The sequence below is a fragment of the Canis lupus genome, chromosome 8, assembly GCF_003254725.2.
Source record: "Canis lupus dingo isolate Sandy chromosome 8, ASM325472v2, whole genome shotgun sequence".
Taxonomy (NCBI): Eukaryota; Metazoa; Chordata; class Mammalia; order Carnivora; family Canidae; genus Canis; species Canis lupus.
Genome location: NC_064250.1, coordinates 31938204 through 31955065, shown reverse-complemented (window position 1 = coordinate 31955065; position 16862 = coordinate 31938204). Strand labels below are relative to the sequence as shown.

Here is a 16862-nt window from a genome sequence, read left to right as displayed (position 1 = left end):
GTTGGGAAGATATTGTTGAGATGTGATTGAAACCCATACACATGTGATTTTTTTTTAAAGATTTATTTATTTATTCATGATAAATAGGCAGAGAGAGAGAGAGAGAGAGAGAGAGAGGCAGAGGGAGAAGCAGGCCCCATGCAGGGAGCCCGACGCGGGTACACGGGACTCCATCCTGGGTCTCCAGGATCGCACCCTGGGCCAAAGGCAGGCGCTAAACCTCTGAGCCACCCAGGGATCCCCCCACATGTGATCTTAAGTAAGGACAATTATCCTAGATAATCTGTGTGGACTGGTTCAATCAGTGGAAAGGCCTTAGGAACAAAGCTAAGGCTTCCCTGAAGATATTGTGTCTATGGACAGCAGTGTCAGCTGCCCCATTGAGAGCACCAGCCTGCCCATTGGATTCCAGCCGTGCCGCACCAACCCCCACAATCACAGGAGACGATTCCTTGCCACAAATCTTTTAATAGGCCTTCTACAAGTTCTGTCTCTCTGGTTGAGCCCTCAAGGATATAATTGGACTGAACAAATACCGGATACACTGTGGACAAAAGGAATCAGGTTTCTCATTGCCTATGAGAGGAATTAGAAACAAGAGAGGAGTTGGGGTGCCTGGGTGGCACAGTCAGCTAAGCGTCTGACTCTTGCTTGCTCAGGTCATGATCTTAGGCTCCTAGGATCAAGCTCTGCTTTGGGCTTGGCACTCAGCCTGGAGTCCCCTTGGGTTTCTCTCTCCCTCTGCCCCTCCTCCGCCTAAAATCAATCAATCTTTAAAAAAAGAAAGAAGAGGGAAGCCTAGAATGTACAGTGTGTGGTCTTGGACTGGACTCAGGCGTTAGTACAAACTAACACTTGATATATTTACACGAATGTAGAAAGAGAAGTATATGCAAGTGTAGGTTAGTATATACCGAGTTTTCCTCACTCTGTCTACTGAGAGGGCCTTGGAGCAATGACAGGCCACTATCATTGAGCTTACTTAACACCCAGGTCTTAATTTCTAAACATCATTCTCCAATGAAAGAACACAAGGTTCCTTCGAAAAGTGGTAGATTCCAGGGCTGGAGCAGAGAAAAAAAATCAAGATAAGCAGGAAACATCTGTAGTGTCAGAAAAGAAGAAAGGGCTTGACAAGGGTGCACATATCAAAAGGACATAGGAGTCCATTTGAAGGAGCTCTCGATCACCAGAGCTGGAACAAATGGAGGAAAAAAAAAAAAAAACAGTAATAATTGTGCATTGTAACCCATTATGATATCCATAATTCATTCTGGTATGAACAAGAAATACATAAATGGAGGAGGGACAACTCTTCTTCACAAAAGAATTCCAATTAGGAAATGTAAAAGGAATGAAGGAAATACTTAGGCCAAAATCACAGCTATAACCATGGCAGGCAAAATTCACTGACGGATACTCCAAAAATCAGGGAGCAAAAGTTTAAGGAAAAACACAAAAACTAGTCTCAAAGTATCTCCCTGGAGATATTTATCAATTAAAAAGGAAAAAGCAACTTTACAGAGGAGAAATCCTGCATCACCTTGGCCAAATGATCAAGGGAAGACGTTTCATCTTCATGTATTCTGGATACATGCTACCCTCACACGTTACTTCCATGTGCTTCTCAACTGCATAGCCTCTAGCCTCAGTCTGATCATAAGAATACACCAGGCCAAGCCCAGTGGAGAGACAATGTATAAAATACCTGACCAGTAATCTTCAAAAGATTCATGGTCACAAAAGGTTTTGGAACTGTCACAGACTGAAGGAGATCAAGGAGACAAGATAAGATGGCTAATACAATGGAAGATCCTGGACTGAATCCTAGAAAACAGGCACTTAGGGGAAATCTAATGAAGTACCTATAAGGTCTATAGTTTCCCAGTATTGTACCAGTGTTAGTTTCTGGGTTTTATGATTGTTCTATGGTTATGATAGCATTAGAGGAAGCAGGGTAAAGGATGTACATGAACTCTACTATTTTTGCAGATTTTGTAGAAGATTAAAATTATTCAAAGAAGAGCTGTGGTTCAAAAATAAATCTAAATCTGGCCCCATATTTTTAAAAAGTTTTAAATGTAGTGCAGTAGTCTAGATCTAACTTAAGAGGAAGACTGAGTGTTATGCTATATGTTGGCAAATTGAACTCCAATTATATATATATATATATATATATATATATATAGAAAGAGAGAGAGAGAGAGAGAGAGGAAGACTAAACTCTTATTTTTACTAAAAACTGTCAATCTTACATTTTTTAAGTATGCCATTATAATCTTAATCTCTTCATTTAAAAATGAAAACAAAACTACTAATCTGTAAAAAAGGAACTGAACTGAGAATTCTGTAAAGGACAAATATATATGTAATTATGGTCTTTAGAAGAACGCAAAGAGAAGGACCTGAAAGATCCATCGATTCATTTATTCCTTAATAAATTTCTAATTAGCCCCGACAATATTCCAGGCATTTGCCAGCGATAGGATCCTACTGTGCCACGGTCCTCCTGCTTCTCAGAGCTCACATTCTAGGGAGGGAGACAAAACCCAATAAACAGATATAAAATAAATACAAACAAGAATATAGGTCACAGGATGTTGTGACAGATCAGGGTGAGAGAGAGAATACAGCAGCATATGCCAGATCACCAGGGCCTGAGAAGCCACCAAACAGTGTAGGTTATGTGACAGGCAGATCCAACTCCTGCTGGCCGCCCGCTGCCCTGGGGGTAAGCCCTACAAAGGGGCAGGAAGGGATGGAGAAGGAGGCAGTCTCGTGTGATGGAGCCTGTGAGTACTTTCCTTCTCCCTTCACATAGAGGTCTGTTTTCCACATCTTCCACAGTGAACAAGTTAAAGAAAAGGCACTTGTAAAAAGAAAGAGAAAGAAAGAAAGAAAGAAAGAAAAGAAAGAAAGAAAGAAAGAAAGAAAGAAAGAAAGAAAGAAAGAAAGAAAGAAAGAAAGAAAGAAGAAAGAAAAGAAAAGAAAAGAAAAGAAAAGGAAAGGAAAAGAAAAGACAAGACAAGACATGAGGTACCTCAATTTGCCACTGCTCTACCCTTACATTTCTAGTAACCTTGGGATTTCCTATTATAAACCTTTCTTCTAAGAACATTGCTCAGGTAAAGAACAGAAATTTCATTTTCCAATTTGGGAGGAAGTGGTGCTATATGAAACACACTCCAAATGTTTCTAAAGTTGAATCTCTCTTAACTAGAGAAGGGATCAAGTCTCACATTGGGCTTCGAGTAGAGAGCCTGCTTCTCCCTCTGCCTCTCTGTGTCTGTCATGAATAAATAGAATCTTTAAAAAAAAAAAAAAAAAAAAAAAGGTGTAGCCTGCCCCAGTTTCACCCCAAGATCTATAAGTAGGTAATTTATTGCTTATTTACCTGAAGAAAACTTGGATTTATTTTAACTTTAAAGCATGAGCAAAAATGTTAAAGGTAGAACAAAGGCCACTATCGATAGCTGAGGTTCTGCACACAAGCCCACAGCTACCTCTTATTTCAAAGGCCACTGATGAGAGATGGACAAGTTCAGGTCCACGTTAGACATCATTGTTCACAAAAGAACTCTCTGGAACTGGGAAAGGGCAGAACTACGCTGATACTGTACTGAATGGCTATGAGCAATATGTCCCGAGTTTGCTAAAGCTTTGCCAATGCCTTGATACAACGCTACAAAGCATCTTCCTTATAATAAATCCCTCAAATCCATGAATATGGACTGAGGCAAATTCCACCTCAGAAAATATCTTAGCCTACCAAGGAAATGAGTGTTTATTTGCGTTTAACTGGTCATTCACACACATTTCTGAAGCAAGAGCACTGAAGGTTCACGCAAGACTTTGGCTTAACAGGTATTCCACATTTAGTTTTCCAGGTCTATACACATAGTAGACAATGCCTGAGAAGTATTAAAAATTTTCATTTCTCAATCAGATTATCACTCTTACACTGATTAAAACAAGTTGTGCTTTTAGAGGAGAGGATTGGTGGTAACTGAATTTATTGTGGTCACCATTTTGCAATGTATCTAAAGTCAACGGATTATTCTGTATACCTTAAACTTGCACTGCTTTAGGTCAAACGGTCTCAAAACTTAAAGAGAACAAACCAAACAGGGGAAAAAAAATTTTTTACTTTTATCTCATCCAAGGGAAGCCCTGACTTACAGGGAAATAGTACTATGCAACTGCCATCCCTGCCTAATGGGCCAAGCCTTGCCAGCAGCCTCTTGGGTAGCCACCAAATCAGCAACGACTATGGTTTTTCTGTTACTGAAGTCATGTGCACTTCAGTTGATAGGACTACTCAAGTGGGAGGTATGAGAAGAAAGAGAAAGAAGACACTCAGCAGCTGCATCCACTTCTATATGCTCTGGCCAGCAAACCTGGCAAGCTCCAAGCATCTGCCCATTCTCCTGGCCTTCCCTCCCACCTAGGAAAGAACAGTCATCTCCTGGTAAGAAATCAACTGTCCGTGTGCCCACTAGACCCCATTCAACTCCAGTTCTAACATCAAATTTTCCCTGTCTTGCAGCTGAACCAAAATTTCCAACTCAAAATACCAAGTCCTTGGCATCAGGTTAAAAACTAAAATTTTAAGCCTTGAACATTCTCTTTTCCTGTGGTCACTTGATAAGGAGAGGCTGACAAAGACCCTCTTAAAGGTTAGCGATCTGCTGAGGGCTGTGCTGTGTCTGCACAGAACCCTTTAATACAATAATCTTTACCCAGAAATGCTCATAACTTCAAAGGAGTCATTTTCAAAGATTTGCTTAAATTCAACATGCTTTTCTTTTTAGACTTCACTATAAAGATACAATACTGTTACATTTGCTGTTGCTTTTACTACTTTTGAAAAATTAGATTTGCACCTAATAAGAATATACCCAAATGGTTCATTTAAAGCAACCATTTAAATGGTTTTAAATTTATTTTAAATGGATATCTGGGATTGGAGGAAGGAGTTTGTGTGTGTTTTGCAGAGAGGGGAGTGTTCTTAACTATTCTTTACAGGTCCCAAAGACATTAATGGGAAAGATGCATCAGTTCTGTAAAGTCACCAACTTTACAGAGTCACCCCAGTCAGCCACATGTTTGAGGCATGATGCATGATTTACCCATAAGCAACACGGTTGTATTTTCATTTCATTCAGACACACGCTAACATGTTAACAAGGAAGGAAACAGAAAGGGAAAGGAAGAAAGGCCTGTTTTCACTCGTTTCTGATGAAAGCCAATTTACACAGCAATGAAATGCCCTACCAATGACAAGCCTCGAATATGAAAATCCCACCTCTCCTACCTTAATAAGGATGTTGTGTGCACCACCCTTTCTAAAAAAAGGAACCCAATTTTAGCAACTAGAAAGCTTGCTGACTGGGAGAGGTGTGGGATCGGATCATTGTCCCTATTAGCTCTAGTTTCTCTATGCTTCATCTGTGCTATGGAGGCTCACTGGTTATCAGAATTATATTCTTAGAAAATTTTTAAAAAGTTTTTGCAACTTAGAAGAACAGTAACAATGGCAAGCTGAAACAAAAGAGGCAGTGAGCATAAAACACACACACAGGCCTTCAGGTGCTTGACTCAAAAGTAAACTTAAAATAAAAATAAAAATAAAGCAAAATATCATCATACCCAAAGAGAGGACAAAAAGGAACATTAACAGGGTGCAGGAGGGACAGGTAGGAGAAAAGGAGTTGGTTCGATAAGAAATGAACTTTAATGGTGCTGAACTTGTTTTTTTTTTTTTAAGATTTTATTTATTCATGAGAGACACACAGAGAGAGGCAGAGCAGGGAGCCTGACGTGGGACTCGATCCCGGGTCTCCAGGATCAGGCCCTGGGCTGAAGGTGGTGCTAAACGGCTGAGCCACCCGGGCTGCCCTAATGGTGCTGAACTTAAACCTACAGGGTACACTTAGGAAAGAAGCACTCACACACAGAATACAGATAGACTAATTATGAAACTGTGATGAAAATTGGTAGAAGACAATTAAATCTCCAAACTACCAAATACAAAGAAAACCCAGTACTTTTCAATCCCCCTCTGTAAGGCAGCCCCAGGGTGCTCTGCTCCGACCCTCTCCCCTCCCACTCCGCCTTCCTGGCCCATCTGTCTCCCTTCCCAGCCTCCACTACCCCACCAGCCAACACCAAACCAAGGAAAATAAGCAGATACCTAATGCCCTATCGTTGAGGGTGTCCAAGAAGCAAGGCGTATGGGCACATAATGAAGGATTCTGTGGCTTATCCAATGAGTCCACCTCCACCCAGCTGTCCCTGCCAGCCTATTGCCCACATTCTGAAAACCCCTCCAGCTCCCCGTGGGCAGACCAAGTTGAATTACTTTTGTAACCCCCATCCTTCCCCCATCTCCCTGCCCCGCCCACCACTCCACATGTTCCACTTTGTCAGCAGGAGAGAAGTGAAAACCAGGCTGGGAAAAGGCACCTGAGAAAACAAACACACCAATAACACAGGAGAAATAATTGTTTCAACATGAACTAAGTACTTCCATCATCATGCTACTAAGACTTCAAACAAGTTGCATGAATGAACAATAAAGACATCACTAGATGGACAATTATTTTGAAAACAATTTGCTCACTAGCTCTTTCAGCTATGCCACCAATTAGTCGGAAATAAACTAAATGCTATTAACTTGGGATCAAATCTTTACAATTTTAATATTCCACAATTATTCACACATCTCCAATAAAGAGGACTTTTTAAGCATGCCAAATAGATTGCTTTACAAAGTTTCTTGGGGATCCCTGGGTGGCGCAGCGGTTTAGTGCCTGCCTTTGGCCCAGGGCCCGATCCTGGAGACCCGGAATCGAATCCCACGTCGGGCTTCTGGTGCATGGAGCCTGCTTCTCCCTCTGCCTGTGTCTCTGCCTCTTCTCTCTCACTGTGTGCCTATCATAAATAAAATAAAAATATATATAAAAAAAAACAAAGTTTCTTGAAACTTTTGTTTCAGAACTTTACAGATTCAAATTTGTAAATACTCAATTATATAGTATTCCTATTAAGCAACTGTCATCTGTCTTTTCCTGTACAGATGCTATAGAATTCTTGAATATTTTTCCATCTATGAAAGACAACAAACAGAACCACCTGCACTTTGCTCAGAAAGTTGTGGGTGACTTCAAGGAGAGGGAATATTCAAATCCTTAAAAATGGCTTTTGCTATTTCCATGATAGGACTGAAACTCCCAATATAAGATGCTTTGTGTCAAAACCCATATAAAAAAAACACTTTTTGGGACTTAGCACTTTTTACTAACTGGGTGTATAATTTCTAAAGAATACTCCTGACATTACCTTTACCTCCTCAAAAAAAAAAAAAAAAAGGGACTACTCCAAACAAAACAGCCAGTTCTTGGGAAAAGCAATTTTCTGAGCATTGTAACGCTTTGGTGAGCACACAGCAGACACAGGCTGCCTGGGAGCTGTCATGGAGACCCAGAGGGATGAGCTGGGGTGGAGGGGCAGGCAGGAGTCCTCTCTGAGGGTCAGGAGCACTTGAGTGAGCAGAGCAGCATCCCCCGCCAACCGTATGCAGGGAAGGCTGCAATTCAAGGCTGCCCTCCAAAACACACATCATGGAGCCTCTCTGAAATTGCACAGGTAAAAAGAAGGGATGGTAGGCAGTAAGCTGCAGCCCAGCAGAGATTAGCCTGTGGTCCCCCACTTCAAGACTGAACTGTGCGGTGGGGGGGGGGGGGGGGGCGGGGTGCCTGGGTAGCTCAGTCAGTTAAACATCTGACTTCGGCTCAGGTCATGACCTTAAGGTTCTGGGATCAAGCCCTGCATAGAGATCCCCACTAGACAGGGGCAAGGAGTCTGCTTGTCACTCAGCACCCCCCTATCCCCGCTCGTGTTCTCTCTCCCTCCCTCTCATTCTCTCAAATAGATGAATAAAACCTTCAAATAAAAAAAGATCAAAATGTTTGGAATCAAGTCACATTTGTAGGAGAATGATCTAAGCATCACTCTTACAGTTTTCTGAACTCTTCTGCAAAGATGAATCTGTTTAACTGCCCAAATAAAGCACATCAGCAACTTAAACTCAGAACAGTTTAAGATCTTAAATTCAAACCATCAGGCTCAAATTCAATCACAATCTTGTTTAAAGCAACCGATAATAAAGTTAGAGCACACAAGAGTCTAAGTAGCAGCTTTTCATCAACTCTATCACTTAATACCCTACAAAGGGGAAGTGTGCACAAACCACCTTTTCTACACGTGTGCCTCATCTTCAGCATTAGAACCAAACCTGAGACTTTCACAGCAGCATTCTGGGGTGATAAGGAGTCAGGGTCGGGATACCCTTGGGGGAACCTGGAAAAAAGGCTGTGGTGCCAGCCACAGACCAATGGCCTACTAAGCTCTAGGCAGCTTAGGTTTTCATTCTTTTCCCCAACTTGAATCCAGATACCAAGCAATGACAGAATGGTCATGTGGCTCCAAAAGCTTTATCTTATGCCCACTCCAACAACGGAAAAGAGATTTCTTACGTTGTACACTGAGAAAATCATCTTATTATGCACACCTAAGTCTCTCCCAAGGAAAGAAAAGTTACTACAGGATTCTTATGTTAATGAAAAGCCATAAACTTCTTCTTCCAAGAGGTTACTCACCCCATTCTGGACTCTTCAGTGTACACTGGATGCCCTCACCTCTAGAACAGTAAGTCAATGAAAACAAGTTTCTACTTAGTGGGTGAAATTCACTTTATTGTGCTGACACCCAACCAAACCTTCCCAGCTGTTGTAAGAGCAGCCCAGAACAAGTGGTCACCTCTTTCCAAAAGGCAAGAAGAGTGAAGCAGCTTTCCAAGGGGGAGCTGGAAAAAAAGACTAACTCTACAGTGGTGGGCTCTTCCCATGACACTCATAGGGGAAGCAGCCCAAGGCAAACTGCCAACGTCTCCCAGTAAAGGAATGATCTCAGAACGCACACATAAAACAAGAAGAGGGAGAAGGGGGAGGGAAGGAGAAGGAAAAGACAAGAACAAGAAAGACATGCATTCAACGCCAGACACCATTGGCAGGTGTCCCGTATGAACTCCATGCTTTATAGACCAATTAAAAACACTTGGCACTCAGTAAATTACATTAGAGGATGTCACAATTAGCAAGGTCAGTGGGCTGAAGTAGTCAATTATTTTTATTCTTATTTGAACAAAAGGCATCCCACTCACTGAGCAGCCCTGAGAGAGGAGAGATCACATAGGGCACCTCTAGCTGTGCACTGATCCCAATTCTCCCCAGCTAAAACCTTGATTTTACGTCTTTCTTGAGAGCCCAATGCTTCAAGAGGAACCACCAGTTTAAAAGATTAAAAATATAATTTGGCAGTTAGCAGGGTTAGTTTCTAAATTATATGCTTCACTGGCAGACATGTCTATTTTGTGGCTACACTATCTAAATCCAGAGCCTCTGGGCAGGACCAAAGAAGCTATGGACCTCAACAGTCTACCATCCCCACCCCCCAATCCCCACTGGGAGATACTGAAAACCCCAAATGGGCAGAACCTAAGTGTACCAGTGAAGCCCTCGGCCAACACAAATGCCTTCCCTGCAACCTGCCCTTAGAGAGCCAAGTTACCTATAACACAATTTTTTATTTATGGGCTAAAATATTTGCAAAAGATTTTCAGAGGATTTCCCTGGGTCCCATTTTTTTTCCTTATAAATGAACACTGTTATTCAATGATTACTAATTCAAAAGGATCAACAAGGCAAGCCTAACCCATCAAATAAAGAGTCAAGCAGACCCCATATATTGTATTTGGAAAAGCAGAATGGTGATTGTTTTTTTTTAGTCCTCTGCAGAGATTTCTACTTAACTTACAAGTTAACCTAAGCCCCCATGGTCTTTAAGTATGCCACTTCTGAAGCATTATGCTTAACTGAGATCTTTATAGCATAAAGCTAACATCAAACACTTGACTAAATGTTCCTAGTGAGCAGAAAATGCAGCATTTTGTTAGTCTTTTTTTTTAACCCCTTTTTTTTTTTTTAATCCCTTTACTTCTGGTCCAGAATAGACACAAGTTCCAGCTTTTGAAATATTTTTTATCAGAAAGACTGTTTTCAATTTAATAATAGTAACCATGTGTAGCTAATACATTTATTACACAAGGCCCAAAATGTCAGCTTTTGGAGAAATCTCACTTTAGACAGATCTTCAGTAACAAATGGACTCATCAACCACCAACATTCCACCAAGATCTCTGGACGACCATCCCTGAACATTTCTCATATTGACAAAATACCTGCAATTTTGGTATCATTTTTTATTGAGAGCAGGTGCCCATAATGAAAGAAAATCTGCAAGGCAAAAATAATCAGCCAAATACCATACAGTCTCTTATTGTAATCCAATCAAAATTAAATGAACAAATTCATTAAGCCACTTTACAAAACCACAACTCACAAATCATATGGACTGCAGCTTGCTCCCAAGGATTTGTGCACACGAAGAAAGAAACAGACCATTTCCCTTCTACTTGTTGGCAAGTCATGAGGGCACACATGTTTACAGAATCAAATCCAGGTATATTTTATACTTAGAATACAGCTTTAGGGCTGCAGATACCCCACAAAGAATAAGGACCTTAATTCAAAATAATTTATGCCACTAAACTTCTCTCCAATACATATGTAATTTTTTTAATATCACATCTCCCTTTTTATTTGCTATCAATCCCCTGAATAACCTGAATTTTAGACATTTCATTATCTACTACGGTCCTTATAAGAACTTGAGTGGGAATGGAAAAAGAATACTCATGTGAGGCTCCTATAGACTGAATCGGGCAGGGTGGTAAACTGTACAAGTTGGGAGCAGGGAGGCAGGAGGAGAGGCAGCCGGAGAAGACAGCTCTGCCATACACAACCTCTGCCATACACAACCCTTTCTAGTAAAAAGAAGCCGTTTAATGGCATGATCTCTGGTTCCTCATGATGCTGATTTTTTTAAAAAATAAAAGGAATGAAAAAATAAACTCAAGTTGGCTTCCAGAGTACCCCAGCTGTCTTGCTTCAAATATTTAACAAGCTGTACTCAGAGTGGCGTGATGGAGGGGAAAAGTCAACAAACAGCCAAGTATGTTTGTAAGAACATGAGAAAAGAACACGTTGAAATTGGCTAAACAGCAGACATCCCATACACAAGCATAAAGCTCTGAGAAAGAAAAAAAAAAGTCAAAGGAAAGGAGCTGGAAAGTTAAAGATACAGGTGAAAAAGCACACAAATAGCCAGCATACAAACACAAAAACCAGCTGGGATAAGTATCAGGAAAACATAATGGAAAGAATATTTATCTGTGACTTTAGAGTGGAAAGATAAGAAACCAGAGCAACTAATTTTTGAGTAAAAATAAAGGTTTATCACTGTCAAAATATGCTTGGATTTTTTTACTTTTCTAGGGAGATTTTTTTTCTTTTCATCAGGTTTTTAATACTACATACAAAGATGGCTTAAAGCTGAAATTACTATCAGCTTTGGACCACCTCCCGATGCTCCCCCACTTTAACCCCTTATCTTTTTTAAAGTTTAAAAGGAAAATTTTAAATTCGCCACCATCTCCTCTTGGGGCCCAAACGGTCCATTTTCAAAATGACTAGGAACTCTGCAATTTACCTTGGGGAGAGGCAAACAGGTGAACATTTTTTGGGAACCAATGAAAGAAATACAAATAAGCTAAGTCCCCATTTTATTTTTTTTTAGTTTTTTTTATTGGAGTTCGATTTGCCAAAATATAGCATAACACCCCATGCTCATCCCGTCAAGTGCCCCCCTCAGTGCCTGTCACCCAGTCACCCCAAACTCCCCACCCACCTCCCCTTCCACCACCCCTTGTTCGTTTCCCAGAGTTAGGATGTCTCTCATGTTTTGTCTCCCTCACTGATATTTTCACTCATTTTCTCTCCTTCCCTTTATTCCCTTTCACTATTTTTATATTCCCCAAATGAATGAGACCATATAATGTTTGTCCTTCTCCGACTGACTTACTTCACTCAGCATAATACCCTCCAGTTCCATCCATGTCGAAGCAAATGGTGGGTATTCGTCGTTTCTAATGGCTGAGGAATATTCCATTGTATACATAGACCACAGCTTCTTTATCCATTCATCTGTCGATGGACACCGAGGCTCCTTCCACAGTTTGGCTATTGTGGACATTGCTGCTATAAACATTGGGGTGCAGGTGTCTCAGTCTTTCACTGCATCTGTATCTGTGCAATTGCTGGGTCGTAGGGCAGATCTATTTTTAACTCTTTGAGGCCCTCCACACAGTTTTCCAGAGTGGCTGCACCAGTTCACATTCCCACCAACAGTGCTAGAGGGTTCCCCTTTCTCCACATCCTCTCCAAGAAGTGCCTATTTTATTTTATTTTATTTTATTTTTTGATTTTGGGGAATATTTCTTCCCATTTTTTTTAAGATTTATTTATTTTTTCATGAGAGATGCAGAGAGAGAGGTAGAGACATAGGCAGAGGGAGAAGCAGGCTCCATGCAGGGAGCCCGATGTGGGACTTGATCCCAAATCCTGGGATCACGCCCTGAGCTGAAGGCAGATGCTCAACTGCTGAGCCACCCAGGTGTCCCAGTGCCTATTTTAAAGTGAATAATCCAGGCAGCCCCCGGTGGCTCAGCGGTTTAGCGCTGCCTTCAGCCCAGGGCGTGATCCTGGAGACTGGGGATTGGGTCCCACGTCAGGCTCCCTGTGTGGATCTTGCTTCTCCCTCTGCCTGTGTGTGTGTGTCTCTCTCTCTTTCTGAATAAATAAAAATCTTTAAAAAAAAAATAAAGTGAATAATCCATTCTTTAAAACTCACACCGGAACAAAGGGGGAAGTGGCCATTCATCTTAGAATGTTCACATTTCCAGCCCAGCATTTATTCATCCACACCCTGCACCATCCACCAAGTTGCCAGGTGCTCCACGAGGTGCTAAAGTGCTAGGAAAGAGTGCAGCTAAGGCCATGGCCCCAGAAGGGGAGAGGGGGACTCCTTAAGAAAGCAAAGAGAATGCACTAGAAATAACTGCTCCCTGCTAGAGAGAAGAGGAGAAGTCAGAGAGGGGAGCATGCTGGAGGCAACACCTGAACTAAATCCTAGCAGGTGACCAGGAATGCCAGAGCAAAAGCACAAGTGAAAAAGAGGGGGAACAAAGTTCAGGAGAAAAAGCCAGAAGGTAGGCCTCAAGGGCAAGGAAATAAGTAATCTTGGGCTTGACCAGGCAACACGTGTAGGATTTAGTGTCCTTCAAAGTGTCCTTTTCTCTAAGCTCCTAAGAAACTTATTTGCAGAAGTCCTGCCCTTAGCATACCAGTCTTCCAGAGACGTTTTAAAGATCTCAAACAGTGAATAACACTTCTTCTCCTCCCATATACTTCCTTAAAACAGAGGCCTTAGAAATCACATGGCAATTCCTCATTCTGCAACAACCTCCCCATCAAAAAAACAAACCTACAGAATTTATGTTAGATAACCCATTCGCAAATAACTGGCGTGGTCAAGAAAAAATAGATGTGGCTTACTTTAAATGTTTTCCCAGCAGTCATCAAATTCCCTTAAAACAAAAGTGAGTTAGCTACTCTTCTAAAGCAGCACATACACCATGTATAAAATGAAGCACGTAAAATATTTTTGTATGTGAACAATGACTAGATGTGACTGCACAAAACATAATATTAGCATATGGATGATTTTTCTTCCTTCTTCCAAATTTTTCATTAATACTCTTTATATATAATTTTAGCACAAGGCTTTTAAGATTAATTCCACTTTACCTGAATATAATGGTCTGCCTTAAAAAAAAAATCTGCATTTACAAGTTTATCAGTGGAGGAAAGCATAACGACTGGTATCAATGATTAGATGCTAATGTCTAAATTATGAGAATCTATGACACAAACTTAAAACTGGCTTAACCCTAGGAGAAATGGGGGTGAAGTAATTACCCAGGCAAAATCAAAGAGTATGTGATTCATGTTAAATAAAACGGTGAGTATTCAAGTGGATTAAAAAAAAAACAAACTTAGATCAGAGAAAGATTCACTTCAGATGAACTTAAGGAGCCACGCAGAGCCCTTCTCCGGGGGGAGTGGAGCTCCATTGTCTGAACTTGATCTGGGCAGAGGTAACAGGAAAAACAGGGAGGCATCCTCTGACCCTTTCCCTGTGAGGGAAGAGCAGAAAGGGAAGGGTAAGCAGGCTAAGCAGCAAGCAGCAAGGAGGGGCTGGCTCCCTGCAGAGTTGTCGCCTCCACCATTGTCTATCCCTTCCCATGGGGTCCTGGGAGAACTCGCCAGCATTTCCATTATAACCACAACTTCAGAACCCTAATGCAAGCAAGAAGAGTTACATCCTTAATGTAACCCTTTGCATGGTTATTAAAGGTTCTTACCGACCATGGTAATGTGGGTTATAGGCTTGGACAAGTGGTATAGACACACGAGCTTTTGGAGGAGAATCTGAAATCTGGGTTCTAATTCCTGAGCTTCCCAATCCTTTCCTGGCTGTGCAGGCTCAGGGCAGGATCTCCCATCATCTCTGCTTCCCCATTTCTCTGATGGAGACAACATCCCATCCTCAGAGTCCTGCTGAAATGGAGTATGGCAAGCCTCCCACACCATGCAAGGGACCCCAAGTTCTCACTATCTCCTGCAGTCAGTGAACGGTGCAGCAGCAAGGAGAAAGCTAAGGGAAAGCCCCCTGCTCAGCCCCTTGCTACCTCCCAAAGAAGGAGCAACTCTGCACAGCTGCCCCTGAAGCATGGATTCAGAGTAGAGCCAGGTTCTCCTCTTCCTTCCTCTTCCACAGGGGTCCCTCAGAGGACAGCCTGAAGGCCTGTCACCACAGTACCAACTGTACTTGGCACAATCGAGGAGCAGTTTTATTTCTTATACAACACGAAGTCTGTACACTTAAGTATTGGGCACAGGACTTCCAACTAATAACCTCACATAAGAGCTCTGGGTGGGGGATGCAGTGGAAAGGAGGGCACACAAATGATTGAGGTGATGAAAGTTGGTGGTGTCTTCTCTCTGCCTGGGGAAAAAAGTGAGTTGTGTTATTTAATATTTAAAACCACAGAACATGGGCAGACCACCACCATAAGCCGATAAATTCTACTGAAGGGCGTTCTAGTGAGTGTAAACCATGAGTTTCACCCTTGTGTGGTTTATTACATTATCAGGACCTCCTGATTGAATTACTTTCCTGCAACACTTCCAAGTGTCTGGTTCCCCCCATATAATACATAATATTGCTTATCAAGATGCTATATTTGTCCTTTTGTATTTTACCACCTGGTATCCTAGGATGCCTGCTAGTTAAGAACACGGTTTTCAGAAACTCTAGGTCATATGCACCTTACCACGTCTGGGACCAAACAGGCTAACCACCCTCACAGGAAGGTTGAAACAGTACATACAGTGTAAAGCTACACCAGCTTCCAGAAGGGTCTAAGCCAACAGTTTCATCAAAGCCTTAAAGTTGGCATCTGGTCCAAGTTAACACCTAGAATAGCAAATAAAAGGCACTTTTCCTGGACTGCTGCTGCCCGATGCTTCTCAGATGAGCTACCCCAGGGCCGCCCTAGAAGCATGATATGAGGTACTGATAGAGAGGAGACAGCAGGGAAGCCACCAAGTCTTTTCCCTGAATCGATACTAACAGGAAGACTGGCAAGCAGGGAAGGAAACATCAACGTGCAGCGACTTTAGTGTCTAAGCAAAGACAGATGGATGCCCGGGTGCTTCAGTGGTTGAGCGTCTGCCTTTGGCTCAGGTGGTGATCCCGGGGTCCTGGGATCAAGTCCTGCATCAGGCTCCCCAGAGGGAGCCTGCTTCTCCTTCTGCCTATGTCTCTGCCTCTGTGTGTGTGTGTGTGTGTGTGTGTGTGTGTGTGTGTGTCTCATGAATAAATAAATAAAATCTTAAAAAAAAAATAAGCAAAGACAGACCTTTACTTGAGAGGGCAAGAGCTTGAAGCCCCCTTTCCAAGCTATAAACAAAGTGTAAATGCTAGCCTGTTATCACCAACAGCAAAAGAAAAAAAGAAAGCCTTCAGGAGCACATGCCACAACCAAGGAGGTTATAGAGCTTTTCTCAAGGAAGGAGGAATAACTCGACAAAGTGGTTTCAAGACTAGAGAATGAACTTGGAATTATTGCAGATTATAAAGCAGGTCTTTCTTGAACATAACTGTAATATATTCAGGTAAATAAGGTGGCAGATAGGAGGATTCGTGTTTTATTCCCTAGAGATCGCATACTTTTTTTTTTTTAAGCGAACTAGGAACATAATACATGAGTGGGCAAAGCACATATGTAAGCAATTTCCCCCAAAAAAGGTTCATATAAGTTGTAAACATTCAAAAAAAAAAAACACATTTAACCTCACTAGTGACCTCATTAAATGAGTGAGGTTCTGAGTCACTGTGTTTAATGAGAATATGCCGTATGGAAAGGGTTTGTCTAAAAAATAAAGATGCAAAACTGCATGCGCACACGTGCACACACACACACACACACACACACACACACACGAGAGAGACAGGATTTACAAACAAGGGTGTTGGAGTCAGGCCTGGGTTTGAGTCAGAGCTCAGTCACACGATAGTCCAGTGATGCCAGACAAGCATCTTGGCGGGCATGCATGGCTCAAGTTCTTCATCTATGAAATGATTAGTGATGGCACCCATCTGCCTTGGTCAGAACTTAAATGCATGAGCAGCACTTTGCACAGGACCTGGCAGTGAGACATCACCACCACGTCGGATGCACAGGCCCTCTGCGCACTTCTGTGCGCCAAAGAAACAGA

General features: G+C 41.9%; 1 protein-coding gene across 1 annotated transcript in view; it reads right to left on the bottom strand.

Annotated features, from left to right (window-relative positions):
- Nucleotides 1-16862, bottom strand: part of PELI2 (pellino E3 ubiquitin protein ligase family member 2) — a 177409-nt gene that overhangs the window by 147757 nt on the left and 12790 nt on the right. The window lies entirely within an intron of this gene.